This window comes from Chrysochloris asiatica, unplaced genomic scaffold, assembly GCF_000296735.1.
Source record: "Chrysochloris asiatica unplaced genomic scaffold, ChrAsi1.0 scaffold00093, whole genome shotgun sequence".
Classification (NCBI taxonomy): domain Eukaryota; kingdom Metazoa; phylum Chordata; class Mammalia; order Afrosoricida; family Chrysochloridae; genus Chrysochloris; species Chrysochloris asiatica.
This window is the reverse complement of record NW_006408611.1, coordinates 3,604,590-3,622,105: the sequence shown is the minus strand read 5'-3', so window position 1 is coordinate 3,622,105 and position 17,516 is coordinate 3,604,590. Positions and strand designations below refer to the sequence as shown.

Below are 17,516 nucleotides of genomic sequence, written 5' to 3'. Positions count from 1 at the left end.
CCGCATCTTTCTCCCGCGGAGCGGCTGGTAGTTTCGAACCGCTGACCTTAAGGATCACAGCCCGATTCGTAACCACTACGCTACCAGAACTCCTTAATGAATAAGCATCCTGAAATGCCCTGTGTAAACTCGGGAACAAAATTGAGATTAGTTGATATTTGATATCACTGAATGATTATAAATATCAACCAATAGCTCTTCTCTTTGCTTTTATGTAAACAGTGAATATAATTTTCAAATAGCTTGATCAATCACTATTTGTTGTTAGAGAAAGCAATCACTTATACAGTGATCTCTTTTTAGGACTGGAGTTGGTGCCAAAGTATTCAAATTATTAGCTCTGAATACATTCCTAGAGAAGGTCCCTAACCAACTGGACACAACAGGGAAAAAACCCAGTTCTGTGACATTTTTATCTTACCCACTTTTAAATGAGCTAAACCCGCCTCTCCTACTACACACAAATAGCTCAAGATAGCTACAAACTGGTGTTAAAAAATATATTAGATAGTGCTTGAGAGCACGCAAACTGCTTTGTAATGAAGTCATTAAACTGGATGAAGCTAATTTCTGAGGTACATTCTAACCTATAACCTAAGCCAGCAAGCTGGAGTCAATAAACTTTTATGGGGTTGGGTAACCAAGTCATTCCTAGGAGCTAAATTACCAAAGCCCATTACAAGGTGTGTTTGACCATCAAAACCTGAAATGACATTTTTAGTACAAAATATAAAGTTAGCAAATGGACATCTAAATTCTGTGCTAACTTTACAGGGGCTTGTGTCATGTGAGGGGCACCAAATTTATGTATTAACCGGAAAGCGAATATTGCATTGTGGTTGGAACAATTAAAATAAAGTCAAGCAATTCAAGGCTGGTTCAGAAAACAAATACTGCAAATGTTTGGAACTTCTCACAGTCTGACTGCACCTGTGCTGCCACCAGGCACTTGTATAAGGCACAGGACTATCAGCTGGCTTCCAGCATCTGCACAGGACCTGACAGGTAACAAATGTTAACTAAATATCTGTTGGCTTCAAAATGTTCATGGAAAAATTTCATAATCTTTTAATTCCTTTTGCCCCCACAAATTTTTGAAGCTCCCTTGTATTTTGGAAAGAATGAGTGATGCTTTGGAAGTGGTGCACCTCAAAAGGTAAAGCATATGCCCTTCAACACTTAATTCAATCACCAACAACAAATTAAAACTTGCCTCTTATTCTCTGGTAGTGTAGTGGCTACGAGTCGGGCTGCCAACCTCAAGGTAAGTGCTGGGGACAGCATTCGCAGACCCTGGGTTGATCAGTGGCAGCTCCAGTAAACCACCTCTGAATATAATCAGTTTAACCCAGATGCTCTTCTTCCTCCTGAAAGTATATAGGAATATTAAGAACAATGTAGCATTTTATATATAGATAAATGAAGCCTGGTGCCTGAGATCTTGCTCACAAACAAAAGTTTGCAAAGTGTACAGAGACAGCTTGGCTCCTTTCAGGAACCTTGCTTTATGTTATGTATCCTTAAGAAACCACACGTTGCTACTCTAGATCATTTAAGCCTAAAAGTTAATATATAACAGCTTGATTGAACCTTTTTTTCCTGTAAAAATAAAAATGTTAGATTGTTAAGAAAAAACTATGAAAATATCTTAAAAGTTGTTCCTGTGAATCATTATGTCCTGTTTTGAATGATAATCACATTTCAGTTCTGTATCCTGTCTTAATCACATCCTCCCTTTGTGACATCCTCCCTGAGTGAATTACATCCTTCCTTTGTAACAAATCCCTCCCTAAAAAAGAGAATAAAAGTCTGAGGTAGAGTGAGTTCTGCATGCAATGCTGTGCAATGCTAGGCAATATGTTTGCAGATCTGTCTACCTGCCAGCTTACATCATATCTGTGTGTCTGTCTTTTTTGTATATATTTCGTCTCTCTCTTTCTCTATCACTTTCACCGCCAGATCTCCCTTCTTCGTGACACCCACACTTCCTTGTCGAGGGGGGACCCCGACATAGGACCTCGACAGGTCAGCAGTTCGAAACTACCAGAGGTTGCGCAGGGGAGAAAGATGAGGCATTCTGCTCCCGTAAAGATTTACAGCCTCGGAAACCCTGTACAGGGTCGCTATGAGTCAGAACCAACTCCACAGTACTTAACAATAACAACAACAACAACTTAATCCTTGCAACATTCACTAAACTGACAAAATAGAGCTTATTACAATGTGTGGAAAAGTGTGGCTCTGCTGTGTTTTCCTAAATGCTTGGATTTTCTGGCTTGTGCGGAGGATCTGAAAATCATTTACAAACCTCCAGCTTATCTGTGAGTCTTGGTTTCCCTGCTTTCTTTCACTGGTTTATGGGAGTGTGGAATTAACTTGACTCAAAGAATTTGGTCTTTGTCCTTGGTTCCTGAGTAATAACCTCTAAAAACTTGTGGTTTACATCCCAATAAATTTAAGTGGTTTTGATGAGAAATCCAGACCACACCTAAGGCTTTATGGCTCATGATGATGGGGGCAGAGTACATCAGAAAGACCCACCTCGTCTTATCACCCTTGTGATATCAACTCATCTCAAGGTAAAGGGACTAGAGTTTGAAATACCTAATAAGACCCTCTGTGAGCTTTCTGGTTAGTGAAAGACAGAGTTGCATGTCTCTTCATTTATGGCCTTTTGCTACATTGTTATTGTTCAGTACCATCAAGTCAGTTCCAACTCAAAGTGGCCCTATATAGAGTTTCTAAGGTGGGTTTGAACTGCTGACCTTGTGGTTAGCAGTCCAGTGCTTATATTACAGTGCTAAGCCAGGAGTCCATATTAACACTGTAATAATAAGTATAACACTTTCTGTCAGTTCTGTAAGACAGTTAGAAAATTATTACACTGGAGGAGGAGTAGAAACCAGTAGGTCAGAGTTGGGGTGCTCTGGGGACCTCTGAGCTTACAGCTGGTATCTAAGAAGGCAGATGGAGCCCTCACATTTATAACCAGAAGGTCAGAAGTGAGGCGAATCTGGGGGATCCCTGAGCTTATAGTTGGCATTCTGAAGGGGTAGTGGGAAAATTCTGAATGTGTAGCTATTAGGTAAGCAGTGAGAATATTACAGTGACTCTGGCATCCCCACTGGCATCTGAGGTCTTGGGCAGACTTGAAGTCTGGAGGATTGTGCCATTTAACTTGTGAGGTCTGACCTAGACAAACAGTTGCAGCTTCTGCTGTGTGCAGTCTTACCAGGAATCACATGACTAAAAAGATCTTACTATGCCAGTCAGTCCATCACAGAGTCTTCAGGCACGACAGAACCCTAGACACCAATAAATGAGATATATGTGGATGTTTTCAAGGATGTCCAAGTCCTTGAAAGAATGCTGTGGTTACATGAACAATTTCTATAAAATATACAGTGACTTCCTGACCCTCTACTATCTCCCTTCATTGTTCAACAGAAGAACATCAAACTTTCAGGTAGTTGATTAGCAGTGTTACTATTCACTTCTGTATTATTGATGCATAGCACATGTGATGGTTAGAGATGTAACCGCAGAGGTGGCCTAAGGTGTGAATATTGACTCAGTCACATAAATGGAAACTTAAGAAATTGTATTTAGTTATTGGAAGTCTCCATAATAATAGGGATAATAATGGAATAATAATGGTGCTATCTCATTAGGTCACTGTGTGGGTTTAAAGAGATCTTATTGTTAGGAGCCATGGAGTTGGTTCCTACTCCGAGCAACCCTGTATAAGGCTTCAGAGGAACGGATGGTGGGTTTGAACCACTGACTTTGAGATTAGCAGTCCCATGCTTATCCTTCAGTACCACACCAGAGATAACACATGAAAAATACCCAACACTATATTTAGAACCTAGTAAAGGCTCAAGATTTGACAACTGTTCATTCTTATTGGCCACATATTGAGATTGTGGTTCAACAGTATAAAACATGTCTTTTAATTTTCAATGCATTTGCACAGCCATGATCTCATTTAATACTCCCATCAACTCTGATTTAAGAGCTGTATTAGTGAAGAGAATGAAGTAAATTATTTGTCCTTTGCTATACTGTAACTTAGTTGAGGAATCAGAAAATGAAGTCTGATGGCCAGGTATTCTACATCATAGCTTAAATTTTCTTTCTACCACAGCATAGAAAAAATAACTGAGGTTCAAAAAGCAGGTTGTGTGTCTTCATTTAGAAAACATTGTAGTGAAGGAGACTTCTGAGCATCAATGTATCACAGGAGCATCCTGTAAGACCCACAGGGAATCTGATAGGTGAATTGAGCTTTTGGTCCCATGGGAAGATTCAGACACCAGGTACAGTGGCCGCATCACCAGGCTGGAAGCCATGCAAAAGGCATGGTGCCAGGAAGTGTGGCCACACTGAGAAAAGATGTAGAGCTCAGGGTTTCTTTTCACCTCCCCAGCAGTGTGCTCCTCAGGGGCTGAACAAGAGCCAGGAAAGAACAAATAGACTGTGGGAGGTTTGCCTCTGAGATAGTCAGTGCCACAAGAGTCCAGTGCAGTCTCATCTCCCTCTCTCCTTGATACTGTGTTTGCATCTTCTCAATATTCTGACAGCCAGGGAGCAGGAGAATACAGTGAGTAAATGTTAAGAAGAATGTCTACACTGGGAAACCAACCAATATCAGCTGATCCAATCTGCATAATGCTGCTCCCAGTAGCTAGTCTGCATCCTGCTGGAGACAAAAATCAGGGTTCTTGACCCAACTAGAAAGGGTGCAATCAAGTCATGAGCCAAATATACCTGGTACTTCTAGAGAATGTCTTGAAACAACCAAAGGCCAGGATGAGGAGTCAGAAGTCCTGAATCCTACCCAGTTCTGGTGGCAATCAAGACAATGCTGCGAACTAGACATTAATCAAGTAATTTCTCTTTAGATGTGGGTCTCTTTATCTGTAGAGACAGACATAATATAATGATAACATTAACAACAGGTACCACTGTCTCTAGGGCACTAATAGCTCATTAGTAAAATTCTTGCCTTACATACAAAAAAGCTGTGTTTGATTCCTGGTCAGTATGGTTCTTATGCAGCCACTACTATATGTTAGTGGAAGATTGTGTGCTGCTATGAATTTGTAGTCTTGGTATGGTGCTGTAGGAAAAGCACTGGACTGCTAAGGTCAGTGGTTCAAATCCGCAAGCCACTCCTAGGAAATCCAACGTAGTTGTTATTAAGTACCATGGAATTAGTTTTGACTCATAGCGACCCTGCATAGGATTTTGAAGGATCAGCTGCTAGGTTTGAAAGACAACCTGTGGTTAGCAGCCCAGTGCTTATCTTACAGCATCACACCAGGAGTCCAGGGTCACTATCAGGCAGAAAATAACTAAACAACACTTAAAATAAAGATGATGCTCAACAGATTTCAGCAGAGTTTCTGAACTAAGATAGACTAAGAAGGAAGTCATGGCAATTTACTTCTGAAAATCATCCGACAAAAACCCTTTGAATCACAAGGGTCTACTCTTCACTTGATCATAGAGACTAGACAGGATCAGGGGGAGTTTTGTTCTCGTGTGTGGGGAGTCACTGTGAGTTAGGGGCTAAAGGGATGGTAACTACCTACACCAGCACTGCCTCTGGATAATGGGTAGGCTGGACCACAGGAGGCCTTTTGCTAGAGGGCCTACCAGCGCTACTAAGATTAATAAATGTCTTTTGGACCAGTAGACGTCCAGACTCAACCAGCAACAGCCTCCTGAATGTTGTGTCTTCATAAGACTCTACAGACACTTCACAAGACAAGATACACGGTTGTGGCTAATGTGGGGATTTTCTTCATCTTCCCTTTAGCTATGACTTTGATGCCTGTAAAAATGTCCCTTAAGCTAAATCAATTGAAGCAATCTTCTCACATGTAGAATCGCATATGAATGAGTTTTAGGCTCCCTCCTGAAAGTAAAAGTTTTCTGGAAACAGGGGGAAGTATGATTATCATAGATGACTCCAAGGGATTGCTCCTCCTTGATCAGTCAGCCTCAACTCCTTCAGTGCAAACACCACCGGGTCCTTCTCATCTCAAGATGCTCCACTCCACAACTGACTTACATTTGCAGCAACCTTCCATGTCGCCCTGAACTGCATTCTGCACTGTTGCATGTCCAGTGACTCTGTTTTTATTTGCCTGAGAAAAGAATTCTGCAGAGCAAACACATGTTGAACAAATTAAGTAGGCTTTTCAGATACTGAGTTTGTTTTTATTTAGCAACAGCTGCAAGCTTGTGCAGTACAAAAATAACCTGAAGGTACTCCTTGGAAGATTGTTAAAGGCAGTTTTGCTTACTTCAGTCTGAGAATGCTAGGCTGTCACACTATTCAAGGTAGGAAGAGATTGCAGACCCTAGTGAAATTCTTTAAAGCTAAAGAAATTCATCCTTTTAACTAGCCTGTATAACACCTTACTTTAACTTCCATCTGTTAGAAACATACTTAAACTTGGATTGCTATAACAAAACCTTTTAGGAATGCAAGTATAGAAATATATTATGCATCCTAAGTTTTGTTGTATACAACCTCCACAACTCTATGTGGTAATGCTGATTTTAACCAAAAATAGGATTATTGTCTCTTGGGATGCTGGTCCTGTCTTCTGGGTGCAAATAAAATATGCAATGCATGTTGCTTAATAATGGACTACACTAATAATTACCCTGATCATCTCTATACTCATGGAAACAACTTTGACCTCCCTGCTCAATTATTGCTTACTTTTGACAGAATATCAAAGGCAGAGTTGTAACACCCCCAAGTGAGAAAATGCTGGAGGAGAAGGCAAATTCACTTAATGATTCATTTTAGAAGAAGCTGTAGTGCACACTATAACTTACTGTCCGGAAGCTGAATGGCTAGGTCAGGGTCAACGTGGACTTCAAACTGAACTCTCTTATATATTCAAATTTGAGTACATACACAGAGAGCAGGGATCCATGAATCACACAGTCATCTGAAACTCCTATCTACCTTCCAGTCTTCTCCCCCTGTACTGCATTCACCACAGTGGCTATGCCCAGTCCTAAGAACATGGTGAACGTTCCCTGTTTCGTCTGTTGTTTCCATAGCAGATAGTCATTAACATACACAGAATGTTGTATATTCTAAAAAAAAAAAAAAGTCCTTTCAAATGTGACATCTTAAAATGTGCTCCCCATGGCAAATGCTCAGAGGTAGATCTCATTAATAGCCTTACTTTAATGGTCAGTTAAGGTGCCCTCGGAGTGTAGTGGATAATAAGCTAGACTACTAGCCACAAGGTCAGCAGTTCAAAGCTACCAGTCACTCCATGTGAAAAAGATGAGCCTTTCTGCTCCTGTAAAGATTTATATCATCAGAAACTCTATACAGGGTCAATATGAGTTGGAACTGACTCGAAGACACACAACTAGCACCAATGATCAGTTAAATGACTTGTTGAGGGCAACACAACCATTATAAAGCAGTTGTACACCCAAAATCAGATTGTTTTTCAAGTACAGCCTCCTAGCCTAGAATTATAAATAAATGGCAGAGAGTGTAAGTCAGAAGGCAATGGAGGAATAAAGTGTAAAGATCAGGCTGCAATGATGAATACAATGCACATATCTAACTTCTTAGAATTTTCCAAAGTAGAAGGATATTATAATTTTAAAGAGAAAACCTTGTGTCATATCCATCGGTACAGTTAAATTTAGGCAATCCATGGGACAAAATAAGGCTTCAAAAAAAAAAATGGTTTATAAATGGAATCCTCTCATCCCCCTCTTGAACGAAGCGGGCATTCATGACAAATACAGTAGCTTCTAGATGCATTCTAGACAAACAGGACCCTTGGACAGACTAACCGAAAGGCATTATTCATTCAGTGGTCCGATTCATGCAGTTAGAGTTATACAAAGCGGTGGAATAAATACCTTCACCTACAACTTCGCTGGAACCTGTCCATTATCTCTGGCTTTGGCAAAAATAAAAAGTTTCTGCTTAACCAAAAAAGGATGTTTGTAACTTTCTGAGCTCCTCAATGGTGGACTACCCTTCCTCAGGACCTGAATAACTCTGCTTTATGGAAACTGCTCAAGTAAGCAGTTGGATGATCACTTTAAAAGCATGGCGTGAATGAGGCTCTCCTTAGAGCAGAAGTTGAATTGACACTTGAATGGAAGTTAGTTTCTATCCAGAACTAAGAGTCTCATCTAGATGGGATGACAAGTGTATTCTAGAAGGGCTCTGGCTGCTCCTGAAAAAAGAGGCTATTTCATGCCATGTTCTGTTAGCGCCTAATGAATTTGTATTTGAATGTGCCACAGCTGTCTCAACTTTCAGGGGAATGAAAGCAGCCTAGAGGAGCCAGTAAAACATCCATAAGCAAATGGAATTGAGTGCCAGACGTAAAATACCGAATGTGTGAGGGAGTGGTGCTGGCTATGTAGAGTCCACGCATATATTCTTGAGAAGAATTTCCCATGACACAAAAGATGAAAACTGAATTCATACTCTATGACAAAGGAAGCAACAATAGGCTGTGCCTTTTACTGGGTTTCTGAGAATGCTGTCTTCCATCCTTTGGCAAAGGAAGTCCATTAATAAAGACAGAGTGGCTAGTAACCAGCTACAGATAGCTGGGCAGCACAGGCATGCACACAGCACAGGTATACTGTGATTCGGAAGCCCATGCACTTAACACATTCCCCAAGCCACACGGAAACAGCTTCATTTAATAAAACAGTATTACTGCTAACACAAATGTACTAAAAAAGTGGGCATAAGCAGGAGTCCAAAGCCCCTTGGGAGCATTCCGGATGCTTGGGGGAAGGGTACTAAAAAGGTGCAGTCTTCAGTGAACTTACATTGATGAAACCCAGGCCCAGCACTCTCCTGGGTGATAAGACAATGAATGAGAGAGGAACGCCACTCCTACCAATACCAAAAGGGATTATAAATGGAAAATGTTACTTGTGGATTAAGTGTGTGTGTGTCTACACTTTGTGTGTATATGTATATACACACCCACACACAGTAACTACACAAATCTTTCTTTTCTAGGAACAATGGTGAATCTCTTAGATATTGCCAAGGTAGCATTCTTTTAAAAGCATTCTTTTGATCTCAGGGAAATGTGGGGCATTTTATTCAGACATGATAAAATCTAACAAGATAGGGAGGGTATTAAATCCCAAGACAAGGCCTAGGAGTTTGATGGACAAATCCTCCCTTGGAAATGAGTTCATCATTTATTTCCTGGGGTAATTTATTGCAGCCACGGTTTAGAAATCAATTTGAAAGAAATCAGCATTATAAAATATGTATATGGGACTGATGCCCAACAATTATGCTTCACTTAGAATCAGTCTGTATTTTCATTTCTGAGGAAAAGGGAAAAAGAGGAAACAGCAGCTGGCTGAGAGAGAGGAGTCAGCGCCTTTATTGAATCACTGTATGACCATGGGGCTTTCACGTTCTTCATGTAGGAAATGAGAATGATAATGCTTTCTGCTCCTAACCCCATGGGTTCATGTGAGAATTAAAATTGATACTGTGGGTGAAATTGTTTTGAAGGGTAACTCAAATGTAAGATGTATCTAAATATTCTGCAGCTCATGAAAGGATTGGGAAATCAATGGGCTCAAATAAACACTAGTGAAAAGAAAACCAAGTGATGGCTCAGGAAGGCTGGTGAGTGGCATGTGAGGATGGGAACCAAAGACTGTGCAAGTCCCATGGTGTGTCATGGCCAGTGCATGTCCCTGAATATGCTCAGAAAACAACCTTGGAAGTTTGGGCTGTTCTCATTTCTACCAGCTATCTGTCAGTGTGTAGTCCTTTGGTGGTTTGAGTGTTGCTATGGTACTGGAAGCTATGCCACAGATTTTAAACACAAGCAGGGTCACCCATGGTGGATGAGTTTCAGTGGAACTGCCAAGCTAAGACTAGGAAGAAAGACCTGGTGATCTACTTCCAAATATTAACCAATGCAAACTTTACAGGGCACAGCAGAATATTATCTGATACAGAGACACAATCACTAGAAGGGGCCTCATAGTTGGTAAAACAGTGGGCCAATAAAAACAAGGGAAGCTCTCAATAAGCAATATTGACACGAAAGCTGCAATGATGGACTCAAGCATCCAACGAGCATGAAGATGATGCAGAATTGGACAGTGTTTCATTCCGTTTCACAGAAAGTTAACATGATTTGGAGCAAACTTGGCAACTAACAAGAACAATGTTCAGTTTACGCGGAAATAGAACTGCAGCAGAAATATCACAAGTGGGGAACTTTAAATAAACGCAAGTTTATTTTCTCAAAGTTTAGGAGATGAGAACTCTGAATTCAGGGTACCAGCTCTAGAGCAAGGCTCCCTCTTGACTTTTCTGAGGACAGGTCCTATCTCTTTTAACATCTATTCCTAGATTCCTTGGTGATTATGTGGCTTGTATCTCTCCCTCTTTTATGCTAGCCAGCTTGCTTACTTAACCTGCCTTTTTAAATGTCAAAAGACACTGACTTAATGCATATCCTACACTACTAATGCCTCATTAACATAATGAAGAAAATCCATTCCTAAATGGGATTATAACCAGAGCTATACGGACGGATGAGGATTTATGTTTTCGGATAACACAATTCAATCCATAAGAAAGAAGAATACAAAATTTACCCAAGTCGTACAAAGAGTAAAATCATTTAGCTCCCAGGCTTTGTCTATTACAACTAAAATTTAGTCCCTATACCAGTTACTCATTCACCATGTGACCTTTGCCAAGTCCATCCACTTCTTTACTTGGAAAACAAAGGGATATCCCTAAACACAGTTACATGGATTTTACTAAGTGATTTTTACCTCATCCCCAGACTATGTGCTCATGCTATTATTTGATTAATACTTTTCTAAATTTAATAGGAAAAGTCCCTTACTTCAATGGGAAATCAGTATAACTACTCCACATTTGGAGTTCTAGTGTGGTGCTGTAAAATAAGCACTGGACTGCTAATCACAAGGTTGGTGGTTCAAATCTTTCAGCTGCTCCTAGAAAATCCTATACAGGGTCACTATGAGCCAACCAACTTCATGGTAACTTAAAAACAATCCTCTTCATTTATTGATGATCTCCTTATACAATATTTCACATTTAGGATGATAAAAACAAACTGCACTGATTACTTTTCGCATTAACCACCCTTCCAACCCTAACACCCTTGAAACTGGAGCAGCTTAAGTAAGACACCTGCAGGGAGGAACAACAGTGCTGATGGGGTGTTTAACCCCATCATGGAACCAGACATACCCTTCTGACCCCTCCCCTTCCTTCACTTGGTACTCCCTTGTCCCACACACATCTTGCTCAGGCAGTGTCATGGAAGAGGACACAGACAGTTGGGCGTGCTCACTTCTGTGGAGATGCTCCCTGGCCCAAGCCTCTAGGCACTGTTCGGTCTTCATGCCCAGCTCATACTGTCTCACCTTCTGTACTATACAAGAGAGACCAAGCTGAGTTGCTGGGCAGCTCAGTATGCCCACGCTAACAGCTCACCACATGGATTTGGGTTCACATGTGTAGAACAAGAGAAAGCCTGTGACCACCATAAGTACAGAGAGACCTCCGCCACCCCACTGGGAGAGCTGGTTCTGAGGAGTAGGAGATGTCAGGGCAGGAAATCAAAAGTGGTCCACTTAAAATTGATTTTCACATCATGACTTGATCTTTGGAACCTAACCAAAAGTAAGAAGTGGGTATAGTTTTTCAAAACCTATGAAAATACACAGCTACTTTTTGAACGGGGTCCTGAAGTTGTTCTGTAGGATAAGCACTGCAATGCTAACCATACGGTGGGCATTTCAAACCCACCAGCTGCTCCTCAGAAACACTATACAAGGTCTCTATGAGTATGAACTCATGGCACTTAGCAACAACAACATTTTTCAACAAATGTTAAAATATCCAGCTTTAACAGAAAAGTGTGTTCATCTGTCTCCTACCTAGGCTTCACACTTTGGAAAACACTGGGTTACATCACGGCTAGCTCAGTTCTGAAGGCCTGTGTTCTATGGTCAAGTCAAAGCTCAAAATACCAAATCCAGGCACTGCCACACCTTGATGCCCTTCTTATGTGGCTTAATATTCTGTTTCAAACAATTTTTCTCCATCTCTCCCTTCTTATTTTTCTACAGCCTTCTCACTCTTACCTCCTAGCCACCTCCAAAGCAAATTTCAGCAAGGTTTTTCTAAGAATCAATGTGGGCAGAAGCATGTAGTAGGTGTTAGGTGGGCTTAGAAAATGAGTAAAGTACACCCATAATATATATGAGTCAAGTGTTAAGAAAGATGAAACAGTTTAAGAAAAAATTACAATGAAACATAGAAGCATACATGTACTAGTGCATTCTAGCAGAGACACAGTCAAAGTTTAAAGAACATTTTATTTAAAGAACAACCCTTCGAACTGAAGAGGCCACACTTCTCAGAGCCTGCATATCATTGGTTTAGGTTTAAAATTCAACTGGCAGGCATGGTTAGTTTGGCATGTAAATTACTTTCAAAAGAAATAATGGAATGGCTTCCTATTAACCTCACTTTTCAACACTCTCTATGATCTTACCCCAAGTTTCCTTTACTCATTTACAATCTCTACTTGCTCAGGAAGATGCTTGAGTGTACCTAATATGATGTCCTTCATCCTCCGCCTTCAACTCCAAACTATTATATGAAACTAGGCAAGCAGAGCACAAAGTGGCTAATTGTCCTAGTGACAGAGCTGGAACTAGATTCCTATCTTCTTGATTATCAGTGTAGAACTTTATTAAGTTCCATCTAGAAAGATGCTTTCAGAATACAACATCCTGAAAGAAAGGATAATGAGTCAAATCTTGAAAAATGAGAAATTTGTTAAAGAAAGCTGTGAAGAAAAGAGGTTGAGAACAGGGCTTTAAGACATGGGGATGAGAAATGCATTAAAACCAAGCAAATATAATGCAGACTCAAGCACTTTCAAAGTCTTAATGATAATGAAGATGAGGGATATAACCAGGAACAGAGAGTGTGTACCAGGCAACACATGTTCTAACTACAGGGTTTCAAACATTGATTTTAAAAAAAAACACTGCGTAGGTACTAAATTACCTCTCTTTAAGTACTCTGTTTAGAACTACAAAAAATACAGCCTGGAAAGTGGGATAGCTTTAAAACTAATCAAGGTGTCTGAGTTGATCTGAAGGCAGAAGTACCCTTAGGGATCATACTGTGAAGACTCTTTTCAAGAGGGACAGTGGCCCCAGAAAGGCTGTGCAACTTGATCAAGGTTATATTGTTGTATAGACAGACAGACAGACAGACAGACAGACAGACAGACAGATAGATAGATAGATAGATAGATAGATAGATAGATAGATAGATAGATAGATAGGCAGACAGAACATATATGCCTGGTCTCTTCACTTCCAATTTAGCGTGTTTCTCTACTTTTTAAGAATGTGGATTGGGTTTAATATAAAAGATAGATATGGTAAAATTGTAATTTGAGAAACTGGAGGTTGCTAATATATGAAGAAAGGATTGGAGTAGAAAGCGAATAGAAGAAAGTGAATGCATCAGTCCCTACTGCTTCTAGGCCTTTTTTTAAGTTCAGAATTTCTTTGTAGTTACCAACATCACCAGCTTTCTTCCTTAAGAACCTGCTAAATAAAATTTAAAACTGACTTCTTTGCAAAAGTCATCAACGTACCACAATCACCCATCCTACCCATTATTCCACCTGCAATCTCATCACCCTGCAAATAAATCACTTCCTACAAGGCCTCTTGTAATCTCATGAGCTTAAGTTCTATGATAACGTCACAGAATGAAAGCAAAGTCAACTCCTAATAATGCTAACAAGCACCTAGGAAGTATTCTGAGCAACTACAGAGCACTGTATTTTCTCGCTGCCCAGATCTGTGTCAACACTTTGCTTTCTGACTTTTAGAATCACAAAGAGTTTTTGTTGACCAGAATTTATCGAGCTGTTTTAGAAAACGCCTAATGTCAGCAAAGGGAACTATTTTTATCACTGTATGTTGTTAAACAGCCCTTGATGGTGATCAAATTTATTGCACCTATAAAAAGCAGGACAACCCAAGAGGCTGAGCCAAGAACTTTGAATTTCTAAAGAACGAAGCATTGTACAGCAAAGATTCTAGCTACCACCTCACAAACCATGGGTTGGGGAAGTGGAGTCATTAAACGGAAAGGTAAAGGCATAACAATTTAGGTATATTGTCAAATGGACAAGCATTTAAAAAGTCTTTAAAAGAGCTCCTTAATACTACCCAGAGTTTAGTAATCCAACAAATATTTATTAAGCAACTCTGAGATACCAGGTTCTGCTTATTCTTGATATTCAGCAATAAAAGGAAGATCATCAATGAGATGGACTGACATGGTGGCTGTAACAATGAGCTCAAACAGCAGTGACTGTGAAGAAGGTGGAGGCCTTAGCAGTGTTTCATTCTGTTATACATAGGGTTACTATTTGTTGCAACAGACACCATGACACTTAACAGTAACAGCAAACGTATTTGGCTCAAAAAGAGGTTTCTTTACTCTTTCCTGGATTTTATTGCACAATCTGGCTGGTACAATTGCAGGTCAATTAACCCTCTGAAGGGTAAGTATTTCTCTTTGAAGAATACATCTTATGTGATTATTGTTGTTGTTAAAGTGTTGTTGTTGTTGTTAAGTGCCATTGAGTAGGCACCGACTCATGGTGACCTTATACACAGCAGAACAAAGCACTGCCCAATCCTGGGCCAATCTCACCACTGTTGCCATACTTGAGTCCTTCGATGCCACCACTTGGCCAATCCGTCTCTTTGGGGATCTTCCATCATGATAGTACATACCAGCCGCCCAACTAGCTCAGCTGGTAAAGCAGGAGACTCTTAATCTTAGGTTCGAGCCTCACATTGGGCATTTCTGCTTGGAACTTTGGTGTGGTGCTGTAGGATCTGGATGGCAAACCACAAGGTCGGAAGTTCAAACCCACTAGCTGCTTCTCAGAAGTCCTAGACAGGGTTGCTATGAATCAGAACTGAATCAGCAACACTTAACAACAACAGCAACAACATAGCACACACAGTATTAGAGGCTCCTCTCTGCATGATTGCTGTTTCTTTAACTGAAAAAGTTGGGAATTTCTGAATGGTGGTCAGTGATTGGAGTGATAGAACACCAAACAAAGATGATGTCAAGCCTTTGAATTCTTTCAGAAAACTCCCTATATGGTACCAGATACATTATTCCTATAATTATTATTATTGAACAAATTGCATTTGGAAGACGATGAAATCAAGATTCATCATTTAAGGGAAGTGCCAGAGTCATGCATAGCTGACTCACCAACTAGATGGATCATTTCTCTAAAGGATTTGCTAACATTTCTCCACGAATCAGTGATAAGAAACACTTTTGATAAGATATTAAAAGGCTAATTTTAAAAATGAAAACAAAAAGCAAACCTACTGCCACTGAGTAAATTCCAAGGGCAGTATTGAAATGGCAGACCTAGCTTTTAGCAGTCCGATACTTAAGTTACAATGCCATCAGGACACCCTAAAAGTTGATACCACATTGTGGCTGTTCTTAAGTACCACTGAGTTGCTTTTGACTCCTAGTGACCCTACATATGGTTTCTGAGGCTGGTGGGTTTGAACCTCTGACATTAACACTAGCAGATCAATGTGTACCCTATAGCACCACACCAGGATTCATTTATTAATTTTTCTTTAATAGCTAAAATTAAAGAATACAAATTATCACAGGGTATCAATAGCCATACTCAGGAGATCAGCTATTTATGAGTTCTTTAAGGTTAAGTTGGCCTATACTTGGAGAATCTCTGAAAGTTTAATGTTTCTTTTTGAGTAGTTGGGGGGAACTTAATACCTACCATCTTAATAGCAGTATTATGTAATCCATCCCTTTATATGTATAGCTCATGAAACTGAGACTCAGGTGTGAAGCTGCTCAAAGTCACAGAGTTATTAGTGGAGGAGCCAGTGCTGGAAGCCCAGTCCAGGGGACCCTTTAAGGTTTGTTCTCTAATACAGTCTACCTTCTTGAAACCCTCTGTTCCATTGAAAAGCATAGCTCCCTGAAATTTAGTTTTCCTTTGATTTCTAAGACCAAATTTTATCATTATCTGTCACCTGCTTCTAAAATGTACATGTTCACAAAATTCCATCCTTGGCCTGCTTCTTTCCTATCTTCAAACATACCCAACCCCAAACCTAAACCAAACCCAGGGCTGTTGAGTCATTTCCATATCAGGGTAACACCTTGTGTTACAGAGTAGAACTGTCCCACAAGATTTTCTTTACAGTTATCTTTAGGGGCGCATAGTGGGCTATGTGCTGAGTAGTGAGCAGTTCAAATCCCATAGCTGCTAAGTAGGAGAAAGGTGAGGCTTTCTGTTCCCAAAAAGATTTACAGACTCGGAAACCCTCTACAGGTTGCTCTGAGTCAGAACTGATTCTATGGCACACAACTACCACCAATCTTTAGGGAAACACATCGCAAAGCCTTTTTGCCAAGGTACTGCTGGGTGAGTTCAAGCCACCAACCTTTAGGATGGCAGCCACTCAGTGACCCTGGAAAATCTCAGCAGTCTTCTACTGTGGGTTGTGTGCTAATGACCTTCAAAGAGACATCTACAAGTAATACCACTCTATTCTACTCCCAAGTTGCTCTTCTTCTTTCCAGCTGACTCCCATGCATTTCCACATGGATTTCCTACAAGTCATTCAAACTTAACACGTCATAAATTTCAGCCAAGACTGACATACACACAAGCATTCTGTCTCATCTCTCTCTGTCTCTATAATAATATGAGTTTTTAATAACAAAAAATACTTATGTTTTTTAATAACAAGGAATGTTTAGTTAAAAATAAGAATAAGAGAGGCTAGACAATCGCATGCATTAATGACAACAACTACGCATTACATGCAAGGGCAGATACAGCCAGCAGAGCACAGTCCTTTAGAATATGTGTTTTAGATGAAACAGATTGAAAATGAGAATCTCCAATCTATGACTTGCCAGCTGTGTGACCCTGAGTCAGTCATCAGGCCTACTGTACTTCAATCTCTTCTTTTTATTGAAGGATAATAATGTTACTTAATAGTTTAGTGTGAGGATTCAATGGAATTACCTGCAGACTTTAAAAGGTGACTGACACAGAGCCAAAACCAAACAACTTTTTGCCTTCAAGTTGACTCCTACTCACAATGACCCACAGGGTCTCCAAGGTTATAAATCTTTATGGAAGCAAACTGACACATCTTTCCCCTACAGAGCAGTTAGATGACTTGAACTGCCAAACTTTCGGTTAGCAGCTAGACACTCATCACTGTGCAATCGGGGCTCCTTCCAGGCACCTGATGTTGTTGTTGTTAAGAGCCATTGAGTCAGATCTGCCTCATAGCAACCCTGAATAACTTTCCAAAGAGCGGTTGGTAAGCTTGAAATGCAAACCTTG

At 40.2% G+C, this 17,516-nt stretch overlaps 1 protein-coding gene across 5 annotated transcripts in view; it reads right to left on the bottom strand.

The window, feature by feature from the left end:
• CTNNA2 (catenin (cadherin-associated protein), alpha 2) overlaps window positions 1-17,516 on the bottom strand; it is a 1,482,995-nt gene that overhangs the window by 650,246 nt on the left and 815,233 nt on the right. The gene's annotated exons all lie outside the window — the stretch shown is intronic.